Source organism: Rhododendron vialii, chromosome 2a (assembly GCF_030253575.1).
Source record: "Rhododendron vialii isolate Sample 1 chromosome 2a, ASM3025357v1".
NCBI lineage: Eukaryota > Viridiplantae > Streptophyta > Magnoliopsida > Ericales > Ericaceae > Rhododendron > Rhododendron vialii.
The window spans coordinates 29,923,049-29,938,821 of NC_080558.1; positions in this window are offsets into that span (position 1 = coordinate 29,923,049).

The window sequence follows — 15,773 nt, forward strand, 5'->3', positions numbered from 1 at the left end:
AGTATCTATTCTTGATGGCCAAACGGATATATTAGATTCAGTATTGCCCGTGTCTGAGTATAAATATTGGACAGGTATATAGGAACAGCTTCTTCGGAAGCATGGTGGTAACACACCTTACGGTTAGAGGCATGAAGGTAAAAATCTGAAGCAATGATGTGAAATAAACCACCTCAAGCATTGTGGTGAATAATGCCCTTAAAAGCAAGTTGTTTTTATTAACTTTAGACAGAATGTGAAGATGCGAGTATTGAGGCTCAGTTCCGTTCCGAATTTGATTGAAGAAAATTATTTGCAAAAGCAAAAAACAAAAGAAGATTTTCTCCTCTTTTTTTTTGATAGAAGAATTTTGTCAAAACCGACTCAAGAATTTTTTTCGACAGAATGTGAAGGTGCAAGTGTTGCGGCTCAGTTCCATTTAGTTGTTTCGAACTTTTTTTTGAAAGGCAGAATTTTTTTTATTAATCTCTAAAATTGTTATAAAGATTAATACTCCCTCCGTTCCTTTTTTTGTGTCCAGTATTTTATTTTGGGCTGTTCCTTAATAAGTGTCCATTTTGTAAAGTTTGGGGGATAAAAGTTGGTGTATTATCTATTTTGTCTCTAAAAGTATATTTTATTTTGAAAAGTTAGTGAGTAAAAGTGTAATGATGATGGGTAAGTAAGGAAAGTGGAGAAAAAAGTTGATGTGAAAGGTGTAATGATGATGTCTTTTTAATAAGTTGAAGTTACGAAGCAGGACACTTAAAAAGGGACGGAGGGAGTATGTCAAAGAGTGATGACATCATATCTTTAACTCGAGACCAATAAAGAGCTATGAAGATCAAGATAATTCTATGACCATCCGAGATCCAAACCCAAAGGAACTAAAATAGAATTCAATTGGGACAAAGTGGACATGTTTTGATAATGCTAAAAATATTTGTTAATACTGAAAATGTTCTTGACGGATATTAATTATCAAAATACGTTATTGACCATCATTTTCCGAAAGCTCAAACACCCAAGGGCTTAGAAGCCCAACAATGAAAGCTCAAATAGAAACCCTAGCAAATCATCAGCCAACCACCGCCACAGCAGCACCGCAAAAGAAGATTTTCTCGTGTTTTTATTTTGACAAGAAGAATTTTGTCAAAATCTTGACACAAGAATTTTCTCGAAACCTTGGTCTAGTTCTCAAGTCATAAGCCCAGCAAATAACCCTGTTATTTGGTCAAAGCTTGAAACCATCCATTCGGATGCCAAATGCAAAGAAGTAGAAGTGTAGAACAGAACCATCAAATTTCGATGTTCAGAGAAGATAATCGTCATACTCTATTGATACTGAGAAAATACACAGCCCCAAGTTCTTCACAATTTCAGTTCATCAGTACAAACCCGTTCATACAAAACTACTGGCAAGAGAACCCAAGTATAGGTTTTCAGGTTTCAACATCTACATCACCAGAACACCAGATATTCACAGACTCGAGAATCCAGTTTCACCTCAAAGTCTGAGTTAATTATATTCAAGAGCGAAACGGGTGAAACCATAATAAGAACGCCAGACTGCATAAGACCAATGTGAACCCAAGCAAATATTCCCTTTTAGCAAAACATGCAAACATGCTTAGTGAAACGATAACCACATACAAGCAGAATTTTTACACAGCAAATACAAATAATGTGGCATATTTACATCATTAGCGAAAAGATAAAAATTCCGTCGACTTCGATTCCTAGCTACCAAAAATGTCATTGCCGCATCAGTACCTTTAAAGATTCTGTTGATTACCATTTTTCCTTGGTTTGAAAGCAACCGGATCCATAACAGATGTTAGGGTTTACCGGAAATTAACTTGAGGACAGTCAAGTGAAGACCAGCATTTTGGAGTATGAGGTCATTCTGGTTACATCAACGTGTGATCACTCCCTTTGTCTTGATGTCCGTGTTCTAAGTTTGAGTTCAATTAGGAAGTAAGTAACATTTATCCTCCTCTCTCATGTAATCGACTTGACCATTCATCAAATTAAGAATTTTTCGGGACAGGTTTAGACCAGATCCTTCCAGTGTAGTCCATTGATTTCCTCCTCCAAACATATCTTGAACAAGAGCAGAAGGAAGACCTTGACCAGGATGAGTCATTCTAGAGATCAAGAAAGGGAAAAAAGAGTGTTAATCAGGTGGAACTATTGGTCAAAGTGGTTACATGATCATACAAAAGGATGGGGAAATTTTTGAAAGAGAAACGCTCAAGGCTATAACAAAGGAAGATAATATCATGACGTAATAACACAAACACTTCGTAAGAGGAGCCACAATTTTAACATGTTTCAAATAGACGGACTGATCCCAATAGAATACAGGTTTAGCATTAGCAATAAAGTATACAAGTTAATGCAAAAATACATAACAAATATTGCTGAGTATTACTCCTATAAGGTAGAAACCGGGATTCTTTTAGGGTTTGGGCACCGGTGCCGGAAATGGGCATAGGCTTTAGTGTGGGCTAAGAAGCACCGATACAGACATGAGAGACAGATACGACAGGCATATGCTATTTCTCGTAAGAGTAGGGCACGGGCACACTCGGGTATGTTGTCTTATATATATATATATATATATATATATATATATATATATATATATATATATATATATATTCAAAACATAACTATGTATTTGTCCCCATATGTTTACATCCTGCATTAAATAATAGATAAGGTACAAAAAGTTATGAAAATCCCGATAGACACGGGCCTTTAAAGATGCTGAAAAGAAGAGCACAGACGTGGCTAGGAAAGGCTTTCCTAATATTTCTCTAGTGTAACTTATACGTTTCTTTACAAATGGTGAGTGAACTTTAAATATGTCCGACTTGTATTAGATGGTGATATCAAGTTTCAAAAGTTTGATAGTAACAAGTTAGCAAGTTTTTAAGAAGTATGAACTAAATGCCAATTTTTTAGTCATACAAAAAGTTATGCCAATTTTTAAGAAGTGTATGCACATTGCAAAAGAGTGTCGGACAGGTTGAGGGCCAATTCTAAAGATAGAATAGTGAGGGTCGGGGTTGGGTGTTGCAATTTGCTTTATTCAATCTCCTGCATTTCGAAGTATCAGAATAAAGACTTTTATTTCTTGTTTATGGTCACGGAAAATGAGTTCCGGACACGTGTCTGAGAGTGTCCCAGAAGTGTGACATGTGTCGACACAAACACGTTCAGTTCTTTGAAGCGTTCGTGCTTCTTAAAGTGTTGGATTCATTTAATTTCCATCTAAGGACAAGGGACATACCAAAATGCTCATATTAACCTAGTTTATTCTCTGCCTTTCATGTGCCTTGGGAGATTTCTGGCACAATATGAGAGCTCTATCCAGTAAATTCGAAATACAAAATGTGCTTGCTGGTTGAAAGTCAAACTAACTATCCCGGACATGACTCCCATTCCCTTATTGAGTGCCTAGTGTCTGACACAGATACTTTAGACATTTAGAAGAGTCCATGAAACATGGGTGAAACTTACAAAGATATGCACATGTTCATACATGATAGACGAACTGTTCAATTCCCTTCAATTCCCTAACTTTTTGTATGATGCTTGTAGACATAAATTTTGAACCGTAGAATTTATCCATACTTCGAAATCTATATCTCAAATATCCACTGTTCAAGCGAACAATGTTGATTGTTTATGTGAGGGCTCCTATTTCCGATTTGGACTTCAAATCGTTAATTACATACTACAAAAGTAAAACCTCCGATTAATGAAGAATAAAGAACAGAAAACAGACTAGAACAATTTAATTTTATTGATGATTGGATTTAAAACTCTTGTTTACATCAAAACAGAGAATATTTGATACATTTAGAGGGATTGGAACCCTTTACCTATCACTTGGTGTGCTTACTCTTACTGATCTTCGAAGTTTGCTGAAGATTGCAGGTGGTAGTGAGTGAGTAGGTTGTTTGGTGGTTGTAGATTGTAGTGGTTTTGCTTGAATGAAGTATATCTTCTCTCTCTCTCTTTCTGTATATTTTCTACGTTGAGAGAGAAGAGGTATGTATAGCTTTTATGTTTGGGTGGAGAGTGTGATGGTGAAGAGTTAAGAGATGAGGTATGAGATCTGACGTCTTGAGGTAGATGAGATAGATGAGAGAGATGTTAGGTCTAGATGAGAGATATAAATCAGGGATCCCTTCCTTTGATGATGGATCTCATATTTATAGGGGCTTCCTTCATCAGATGCTTGGCCGCCAAATAATTCCTTTGAATTTGAATAGTTGTTGCCAGAGGATAAGATGATATCATATCTTCTCAGTCTCTTTAAATTTTGAATGTTGGTTGCATCAGATGACATTCATCTTGTAATATTCTTTTGCTTCCACAAGAGCATTTCTTGGGTTCTACGTACCAATTTGAGACTACATGAACCCATATTTAGTTTGTAGGCCCTGCGAAATGCGGGCCTACATGGTTCAACCGAATATTTGATTTGTAGGCCTTGCGAGATATGGGTTTACATGGTTCAAGCTCATATATTCGTTAGGCTTGTCGGGCCAACACGTGTTTGTTGATTCGCAGGCTCGTTGGGTCAACATGCTTTTAGGCTCTTTATATGCCTTTTAGTCCGCAAGCCCAACATATGATATTCATCAATCTTTGGTTGAAATTTATGTGCCAACAAATGCCCCTCGTGGGTCGTGTAAGTATATTTTGACTTGCACGAGTCACGATCTCTTGGCACTTATTCTGGTTTCCATATCTTGAATGTGCTTCATTTTTTGCGAGTCTTTGTTCACTTGGAAGTATACCCTACTAGCAACAGAAGATCAGACAAGTTCCCACAGGTCCAGACGAAGACCTCCAATTTGCTTTTTGGACAACTCGCAACAACAGATGTCTTCCTAATCCTGATGGTTCTATCACTTGGAGAAAGGAGTATCACACTATATTCCTTTCAGCATATCAAGAGTCTCCAAGCATTGAGATCCACAGTGGAAATTATCTGGTCATGACTCAAACACTGTGTTCACTCAATGGATTGACACCTGCAGACGTTCCCTCATCTCTCCTCCATTATGAATCTGCAAACAGGAAATTCAATGATACTTATCCGGAAGAGTGGCGCCAAAATATTCACTACCTTTTGACCCAGTATCACTTGACGGACAGAACTGAAGAAAGTAGTTCAGATGATCCAGAATGACAACCATGTGATCGTGTCAGCTGTCTCTTTTGTAATGTAATATAAAATAAAGTAATTTTGTCCTCTTTTCCGGAGGGGGTGAAATTATTGGTAGTTGCTGTTGTTGTATCATATTATTAGTGTTTGCTGTTAAAGTAGTACGTGTAAGTCATCTGTGTATGACTAGTCCAAGCCAGAAGACTAACTGGTTTGTACTAAACTAGTCAAGACTCTGGGCATGAATAGTCTATGTAATAAATGTGTGCAGTAGGCTTTAGTAGTGTAACTAATATAATTGGTGCCTGACGACAGTGAACCAATTATATGTTTATACTGTTTGTATAGGTAATCAGTGATGTAAGCGTCCCCTCCTTACGCTTATAAAAGGAGGGCGTCTCCCCTTGTAAGAACCAAGTAATCAAGCCAGTGTTTCATAATAATATCCTGTGTCTTGTGTTCTCTCTTTGATCCTAACCTACTTTGTGTTTGTACTCACTTCGTATCTATAAACTTGGTATGAGAGCCATGTCTTTCATTCTAGCTTAAACCCTCTTCTGGGAACTTCTTTTCCAAAACTACTTCAAATCTTTTCTAAAAGAAAAACTTGAAGCGTATGCTCTGTGGTTGCCTTCACAGGATCCTCCACATCAGAAACTTCACCAACTATTTTGGTTAAAAGAATTTTGTATCAGTGGGTTAAAGTACCTTGAGACTTTTGGCTATTGAGCGGTGTGTCTCGGTTTATCTACCCTGGTATACAGAATTTTACTAATCAAAATTGGTTGAAGGTCTTACGTTGAAAAAAAAAAGAATTGTTGTACTAAGGGAAGGAGGAACCCAGAATTTTTCCTAAGAATGAATCATCTGTTTTCTACTTACTCCTCCGCTACCTCATCTCTTGTTCCTTCACATTCCTCCACTAGTAGAAATTCCTCATCTTCTTCTTTTAATCTTGAATATTTGTATGAGTTTGAATACCTTTCTGATGATAGTAAGGACCTTACCGATCTCCCGTTACTAGACCCCTATAATGCTTTTGTTCGACCTCAAACCTCTGGAAAAAAATCCGTCACCTAACTTTTTTCCACAAAACGACCAACCTCTGTAAAAGAGTATGTCCAGGCCTCTAAATTTGATCAGTGCTTTATCACCGCTACAGAAGCTGAACAACTCTTACCTTTGGAAATCCCAGTTGACTTACCTCGTCTTTGGCAACAACAAGGATTTACCCACCTTCATTTTGGAGCAATCCGCTTGGCTGTCACTTTCCATGGGCGAAAAGGTTTGCCTGTTACTTCCAGACTTGCTCTGGTCGATACCAGGTTTCTACAGTATCAACACGCATGTATCGCTACAGTCCAAACCACTTTAAATGCGTGAACTGTGATCTTTACCTTCTACCCCAATTTCAACATGCCATTAGCAAATCCTCATCTGCTATCCGCCTTGAAGGTCCAAGTTCAAATTAGTGGTGCCTCCCAAATTTCCACCACATATGCAGCAACCCTTCACTACCAAATGGCCTATCGTCTTTAAAACCATGCCTTTGACATGTCCTTACCGTCCTCCACAGATTTCCTAACTGTTAACGCACCTCACCAAGCCTCTTGTGTCCGTGTTCCACGACAAATTTCCCATCCTGAGCTTCTCCTAGAATCTTGGGTTACAGCTTATGAGAAAAATCAAAACAAGCCCATACCTGTTCAATCATCAAATCCAACTTTCATTTCAAAACCTGATGGTACAGTGGAGATTTCTTTCCCAAAAGAAACGTCTGCCTCAGCCTCCACCCATCTTGTCATTTTTCCCTCAAGAATTAACATATTTGTGGATGGTTCTAGGCCTGGCCTTCCAATTAAATATTTTGATTCCAGTGGCCTTCCGGTCTTCTATTTCAAAAATCCAGAAACAGGTAATTGTTATTTTGATGCCTGTGACTGTGATGAGTGTCTAGAAGACAGTCTCCTAGAAGATGATGATGACTTTGTTGAAGAACCATGTCCCATATGTCCTTTGTCACCTCTCACTCCTTGTAAATCTCCACCTCCTCCTCAACCTCCATCTAATGATGGTTCGTCGAATCAATCGAGTGGATGTTTTATGTTCACCTCATCTTCTTCCTGGATTGAAGCAGATTTTCCTCCTTTGAAATTTCATAATTCCCAAGAAAGGACGACCAATCGGCATAAAATTCCAGACTCTACTACCATTCTCCCTGATGGTAGTACCAAAGCCGTTTCAGCAGCAGAAGCAGCAATAAATTGGCAGTCAGCAAATTCTCTGGCTCAAAACAAAATTCTTTAGAGAATTGCTAACTCCCAACAAAATTTGGAGAATGCTGTTCATAAGAAGTTATCAACTCTGGAACTTCTTATCAGAGATTTGCAGCAGAAAATTCAGAATGTTCACCAAGAACTTCTCCAGATGGCATATGCCAACCAAGCATTTTCAGCAGCTTTCTCTCAAAAGGATGCTGAAATGAAGCACCTAAAAAATTAGCTTCACTCACTTCAAGCTCAGCAGTATTCTCAGCAAAAAAGCCCATTTGACATGTTCCCTTCTTCCTCTCAAGAATGTTTTTCTAGGTATCCTCAAATGTCTCAACCCTTACCTATAAATCCTACTTCAGGATTTGGTGAGTCAAATATCTTTGGGAGCTCATCAGCTTTTTTTTCTCCACCAAAAAGACCATCTCCACCAAAACTTCCTTTCCCAAAGCCCCAGATAAAACCTATCCAGCCTCCAACAATTCCTTCTCCACCATCTACATTTACATCTACTCCAACTACTTCCACTTCTCTTAAACCATCTGACCCAAATTCAAAGTCACCTCAGTTAATGGTTTAGCCAACTTCTAACCCTTCCAAAAATCCAATCTCCACTCTCCTACATACCTTAGCCAGTATACCAGAAGCCCCATCTCCTGAACCAACCATTAAGCCTGAATCGGATACTGAATCCATTGACTCGATGCCCATTCCTCATGTTTTCATGATGAATCCAGAAAATACTCCAGAGGAACATGTTGATGATCCTATTATTGAAGAAGGTCCTGAGTTTGATACACCTCCACCTCCAGAAATCCCAACCTTTGATTCTTCTCACATTCCAATATCCATACCCAAGGTTTTTCCTTTGATAACATTCCCCCATCAAAATAGTTGGATAAGCTTTATGAGATTCATGCTTGGTGCACTACTGCTATGCTCTCTCCCAACGCTACACTAAGTATCGTCATTACCAAGTGTACAGAGAAATTCCTTGGTCGTCTTCGTCAATGGTACTTGGCTCTTGGTGAATACCGACAGCTACAGCTCAAACAATTGCCAACCTTTGATCAATTTATCTCAGTCCTGCATACTGAGTTTCTTGGTGACCACAACAACACAAAAGAGTTTGTTCAAAAAGAATATCTCAGCATGAAGTGCTGTTCATTCAAAAGGAAAGATCTTGAGATTCATTATGACCGTATGTCTCTGAGATTTTATCTTCTCAATGGCATGGATGATGTCAATCTCAAGCAAGCCTTTCTCAATTCCCTTCCTGAACCATTGGGAAATGAGACAACAAGGTTACTTCAAACAAAAGGATTGACGCTGAATGCAACATCTCTTGGTGGTATTTACCAACACTCTTTGATTGCCTTGAAAAAATTGTGCAATCACCAGAAATTCCTCAGAACTCTTGAAGAACACGGAGCATGTGACCGACCAGACTTATCTATAAAGTGCAAAGACAAGAAGTGCACTTGCCGTCCTTCATACCGGAAGTCCAAGCACTTTCAGAAATGGAAGTTCCAATCTCCTGGCAAATTTTTAAAGTTTCCAAAATCTAGCAAGTTCCCACGCCGGAAAAAATGAAAATTTTTCAAAAAGAAGAAGTTCAGAGGGCAGCGAAAGTCTGATCACTGCTACATATGCGGAAAGAAAGGGCACTATGCAAAACAATGTCCAAATAAAGCAGCAAGGGACAAAATGATGAACTCTTTGGCTATCATTGATGATGATCTTGAAAATGCTGATGTCGAATCTCTTTTTTCTATCGACAATGAAGCAACAGATGTAGCGGTCCTAGCATTTACCTTTGATGATTCAGACGATTCATTAGAATCAAGTGACTCTTCTGATGATCCTGACTCATTCCCCTATGAAGTCCAAACAATTGGGTTCTCCAACATCATGCTGGCTCAACCTTTAGCCAAGGTCAAAATTTTACTTGGAAAATATGAGAAACCCATACTAGTCATCGCTTTCTTTGATACTGGTGCAGCAGCCTCCATTCTCAACCTAGCAATCCTTCCCAGGTCCTTTTGGCAATCATGTTTTAGACCCTTTACAGCAGTCAATGGAGAAACTTTTGTTATCACCCTGATCAGCAAGCCTATTACCATCCAACTTTTCCCAGGATACACCATAAAACACCAAGTCTATGGTTCTGATCTCCCAGGAAAAGATTTATTGTTAGGCTTTGATATTCTTCAAAATCTCAGCAAAGTCTCTTGGCTCAAAAAAGGTTTAAAATACAAAAACTACCTGTTACCCTAGACCACTCAGCCAAATCTCTTTTCCATAGAAACTTTCTCCACCATCAAAGAAGCCATAATCCAAACTTCTTGTGCTGAATCACATTCTCAGTTCCTCACCAAATGCTCCAATCCAGTTTGGAAAAATCCAGATTTCTTCATTTCTCTTCTTTTTAAGAAAAATGAAGACATCAACCTCCCCAAAGCTACCCATCATGGAATGAACCCAGAACACTATCAGCTTGCTCTTCAAGAGCTCCAACAACTTCAGTCAGAAGGATTAATTGAGCCCACAACCTCTCAGTGGGCATGTGAAGCATTTTATGTGAACAAAATGACAGAACAAATAAGAGGAAAGCTCCGCCTGGTTATCAACTACTAGCCTCCTAATCATTTTTTGCAGGATAACAAATTCCCTCTTCCTCGAAGAAGTGTTCTTTTTGCAAACTTGCCTAAAACTCAAATTTTCTCAAAGTTTGACTTGAAAGCAGGTTTCTGGCAGCTGGGCATCCGTCTAGATGATCGTCCCAAAACTGGTTTTTGCATTCCAGATCACCACTTCCAGTGGTCAGTCATGCCTTTTGGATTGAAAACAGCTCCATCCTTATTTCAAAAGGCCATGATTCGGGTATTTGCTCCAATTCTATTCTCAGCCCTTGTCTATATAGATGATATCCTACTTTTTTCTCCAGATATTGAGTCTCATGTTGTCCTACTACAAATTTTCCATTCCCTAGTCCAAACCCATGGTATCATGCTCTCAGAGAAAAAGATGCTTCTTGCCCAACCAGAAATTGATTTTTTAGGGATGCATATCTCTAAAGGTCAATATACCCTCCAGCCTCATATAGCCTCCCAACTTGACCATTTTTCAGATGAAAATCTCACAGTCAAACAAGTTCAACAGTTCCTTGGAATTGTTAACTATATGGCTGATTTTATTCCCAACCTGGCCCAATACCGAACTCCTGTCTCAGCTCTATTAAAGAAAATCCCTCCTCCTTGGACAACCCTTTGTACCAAAGCTGTAAAAGACCTCAAAGCCATAGCCAAAACTCTTCCTCCATTAACCATACCTTCAGATGGAAAAAGAGTCCTTCAGACAGATGCCTGTGATCTATATTGGGGAGCAGTTTTTTTGGAAGAAAACACAGATCAAAAGCGTAGAATTTGTGGATACAAGAGTGGTGCATTCTCTCCAGCAGAGCTTTATTATCACTCTACTTACAAAGAAATTCTGGCAATTAAAAGGAGCATTGAGAAGTTTGAATTTCATCTAATCGGTCATCATTTTCTAATTGAGACTGATATGATGAGTTTTTCCAGCATGCTCAAGTTCAAACAGAAGCACCTCCCAAAAGCATAGTTACTCAGATGGGCAAATTGATTTTCCAATTGGAGTTTTGATGGTGGCCCTTCTTCTTTTTTTGACTTTGCAAGGCTTGCACCTTTTTTTTTCTTCTTATTTTTCTTCTTTTCTTTTTCTGTTTTTTTCTTTCTTTTTTTTTTTTTGTAACAGCAATTTTTTTTGAACACTTTATTTTTATTTTATTTTATTTTATTTTTGCTGACCCCTTTTTTCATAGGCTTTTTATATGGTCTCTCCTTTTTGGGGTTTTGCACGGTACTCTTTTCCAGGTAGTATTTCCATATACCATGGATGGATACTTGTGTGCAGATTTTTTTTGTAAGCCTTTTCCGTAGGCCTTTTCTTTTTTAAGGGCTTTGTATCCACAGGCCACCCTTTTTTTTTGATATTTTGGTGTGAACCAAGCCCAATTTTCACTCCAGCTGACACCCTTTTTTTTTTTTGTGCGTGTATTTTTTTTTTTGGCTAAGAATCCAAGTCTAAGTAGGATTTCTTCTTGACTGATCATCCAGCAATTTCCTTCTTTCTACTGGTCCTTTTGGCTCATGTTTTATTTTTCGGTTACCAGAGGAAATCCTAATTGGAGCAGTTATGGAATTCTTCTAGAATCAAAGTGGAAAGCCATTTGACTTTGTCAAAATGGCTCTGTTATGCTTGGTTTACACGTGCAACAGAAAGAAAGCAAGTAATGGGGTCCCATTACCCCATGATTTACAAGAAAAAGAAAGTGGAGTGGCCCACGATGCAGTAGCAGTTGAGTTTTTACGTGGAAGTTACAAGTAATTGTGGACACTTGGCATTCAAAGAGCAAAGGATGGAAGTTATTTTACCAAAACATGGGACACATGTCAACATACAAGAAGCCCATTCCCCATGATCTCAATTTATTCGGCCACTCTTCCACAATACGGGCTGCTTCTTTACTTTTTTCTGCACAACCTTGGAGCCTATAAATAGCAGAATCGAAGACAGAAAATTGGTCCACACACCAATCAAGCTCAACGCTTAAATCAAAGTCTTCCCAGCGAAGCAATTATCTCATTTCTCTCCCATTTCTATCTCTCTTGTACTCCAACTTTATTATTACTACATAATAAAGTTATTCATATCTCTCTTGTATCCCCAACTTTATTATTACGATATAATAAAGTTATTCTACGATGTTCTCTACTTTTTCTCACACGGTTGGGAAATTATAAGTCCACTATCATTGTGGCAAAACCACGAACCTCATTGTGGCCTCACCCTTTGGGTCACACACAGTCGCACTACATACAAAGTCAGATCGAGGCGCACTCAAGCCTTTCATACGTTGGACGACGACAAGTCCTGGCACACCCGCGCTCACACCGCACACGCGCCGTTGTATTTTCCGCTCACGCCTACCTGGCGGAAAAGTGGGAAACATCTTTTGGCACGCCCGGTGGGACCCCAATCGTTTCAAAGGGTATCACGCCGATTCATTGACATGTCAATTCAATACGTTGAATTGGATGTTGCAATTCGGCGTCTTAATGAAGAAATTCGTTGGCGCGATGATAAAGTCGACGAGCTTGAAGACGAAATCTACCGCCTTGATTGTGAGAGGCGTCGACTCAAACCTACACAGGATTGGTTTCATGATGCACTAAACTCCTACAATGATGCAATTCGAAGGCTTGAAGACGAAGTTGACAAGCTTGAAAACGAAGATTGCCAATTACATCATGAGGTAAACCATCTCTTTAATGCCAAGTTACAAAGCTATTCACATATTATGTCTTCAGACCTGCCCGAACAACATAAATCCCAAAATGGTGGGCTTGATGATCCTTCTGCTCAGACCTTTGGGGGTCAAATTGAAGAAAATATAAGCACTCAGTCCTGTACCGTTGCATCTAGCGAAGAACTCTCACAGGAGTTCATAGATCCCTTGCATGCATCTTTGCGTGAGATTGAAGAATGGGTAATCAACTCCAAAAACACCATCGAATATATGAAGTCAACTCCTACGCCACCACCGTTATCACAATTTAGCACTTTAGGCCAAACTTCAGGCCTAAATGTGTCTAAACAAGTTTCTAGCAAGCACTTCAGGCCTTCAGGTTTCTTTCAGTCCTTAACTGCTGAAAGCCCTACACTTGGGGGGCAAGGAGGCCAAGGACTTGAACTCGGGGGGCAAGAGTCTCAACAAGCACATTAGACCTCCAGGTTTCTCTTGGCCCTTAGCTTCCAAAAATCCTACACTCGGGGGGCAATGTTCTCAGCTCAGTCCTTTGAGGATTCCCGAACAGCAGCAAGGTCTGGATGATAAACATCAAAATGATCAAGGCAACAGTCTCAGATCTGAGCGCAACAGACAACATTCAAGAGTTTTCCAAAAACTTTTGGATGGTAAGCTCTTTCCATGCCTATAGGAGCAAAGAGATAGGTCTGCTTCAACGCAAGGGGAACATGATCTCAGACCTGGGAGGAGCGAGCACATGCAAAGTCCTATTATGAGGCAAGATCAATCCATTCTCTTCTCTCAAGAACTTTCTCAAGTGTCTGAAGAGTTACCACGTCCAGATTCAGTCCTGAGCAGTGAGCAGATAACAGATACAAATCATGAACGATCCAGACCTGCCATCAGCCCTATGGGCAGGACTGAATTACAAGTTGCACCCATTCCAGAATAGCAGGAATTGAATGAAGAGGAGGAAAATGGCAACATTTCAGGGCTTGATCACAATTCATTTGTACTCGGAGATCCCCATCCTCCCCCGGTTCATGAAGGCCTTTTTGGCATTGCCCAAACTGCCAAAAGGTATTATAAGCATAGGCCAATTTTAGGCCTTAAATGTGCAGAATTGCGCCCACGTTGGATTTGTGGGGCACATCAAAAGCGAGTGTTGTTCACTTGGCTTACACAAAAACGTCAAAGTGGTGTCAAGAAAGGCTAAGAACAAAGAAAAGTCCTTCATGGGCCGAACAAGCACCTCTAAAATGTTCGGCCATGGCCTATCAGTCCTTGAGTAGGCCTTATCAGAGTTTTACTTGGCCTTTTCGGCAGAGGTGGAGGCCTTTTGTTTCATTAAGCACGCCTGAAAGTTCAAACCAGAGGTTCAGACCTTCAAATATATTTTCAATCCTTTCCAGGCCTTTCGAAGTTCTATGGTTTCTATACAGCCAGGCCTGGACGCAGGACTCTATTGGTGTAAACAGGCTTTTGCTACAGGTGCGAAGGCCCTTTAAGCTATTTGTCTAGGCGCGAGCCAATATTATAAGCAATTCAAACAGAAGTTCAGACCTTTCCCGTAGGACTGAATCATTATTATGAGCACTCAAAGTGGAGGTTCAGTCCTTCCAATATGAGGTTTAGTCCTTACCAGGCCTTTTTCATGGTTCAATCATTTTTTTTTACGATTAGACCTGAACATAGGCCTTTGTTGGTGGAAATAGACCTGATAAAAGGTGCGAGCATCATCATATCACTCTAAGAAGTCCTGAAGGATGCAGAATGAGGCATTTATCTCTAAGAGAGGCTTTTGAAAGGCCTGTCCAAAGACAACTGGTAGACTACTTCCAAGGTTTGAATTCAGAGAATTTGGTCAAAGGTCTGAAGGAATCATGGAAAATGCCTAATGCCTACTAAGTCCATAGGCAAGGCAAACAAAAGAAGGTATGCTACAATAAAGGGCTGATTGGATGCCAAAAACAGTTTTCTTTTTTATACATGCCTTGATCCTAAAAGTAAAGAATCAAGGCATGAGGGGGCATTGTTTACACCCGTTTTTGACACCAAATCTTGGACTAGCGCTGGAAGGCCATTTAATTGAAATTCGATTAAATTGGGCCGATATTTATGAGTTGCTCGGGCTAAAAAATTAATGGGTCACATTAATTTTGTGATTTGGAGCAAGACCCGATTAATTTTAGTCTTGAAACTTGGCTCATGTTTTATTTTTCGGTTACCAGAGGAAATCCTAATTGGAGCAGTTATGGAATTCTTCTAGAATCAAAGTGGAAAGCCATTTGACTTTGTCAAAATGGCTCTGTTATGCTTGGTTTACACATGCAACAGAATGAAAACAAGTAATGGGGTCCCATTACCCCGTGATTTACAAGAAAAAGAAAGTGGAGTGGCCCACGATGCAGTAGCAGTTGAGTTTTTACGTGGAAGTTACAAGTAATTGTGGACACTTGGCATCCAAAGAGCAAAGGATGGAAGTTATTTTGCCAAAACATGGGACACATGTCAACATACAAGAAGCCCATTCCCCATGATCTCAATTTATTCGGCCACTCTTCCACAATACGGGCTGCTTCTTTACTTTTTTCTGCACAACCTTGGAGCCTATAAATAGCAGAATCGAAGATGGAAAATTGGTCCACATACCAATCAAGCTCAACGCTTAAATCAAAGTCTTCCCAGCGAAGCAATTATCTCATTTCTCTCCCATTTCTATCTCTCTTGTACTCCAACTTTATTATTACTACATAATAAAGTTATTCATATCTCTCTTGTATCCCCAACTTTATTATTACGATATAATAAAGTTATTCTACGATGTTCTCTACTTTTTCTCACACGGTTGGGAAATTATAAGTCCACTATCGTTGTGGCAAAACCACGAACCTCATTGTGGCCTCACCCTTTGGGTCACACGCAGTCGCACTACATACAAAGTCAGATCGAGGCGCACTCACGCCTTTCATACGTTGGACGACGACAAGTCCTGGCACGCCAGCGC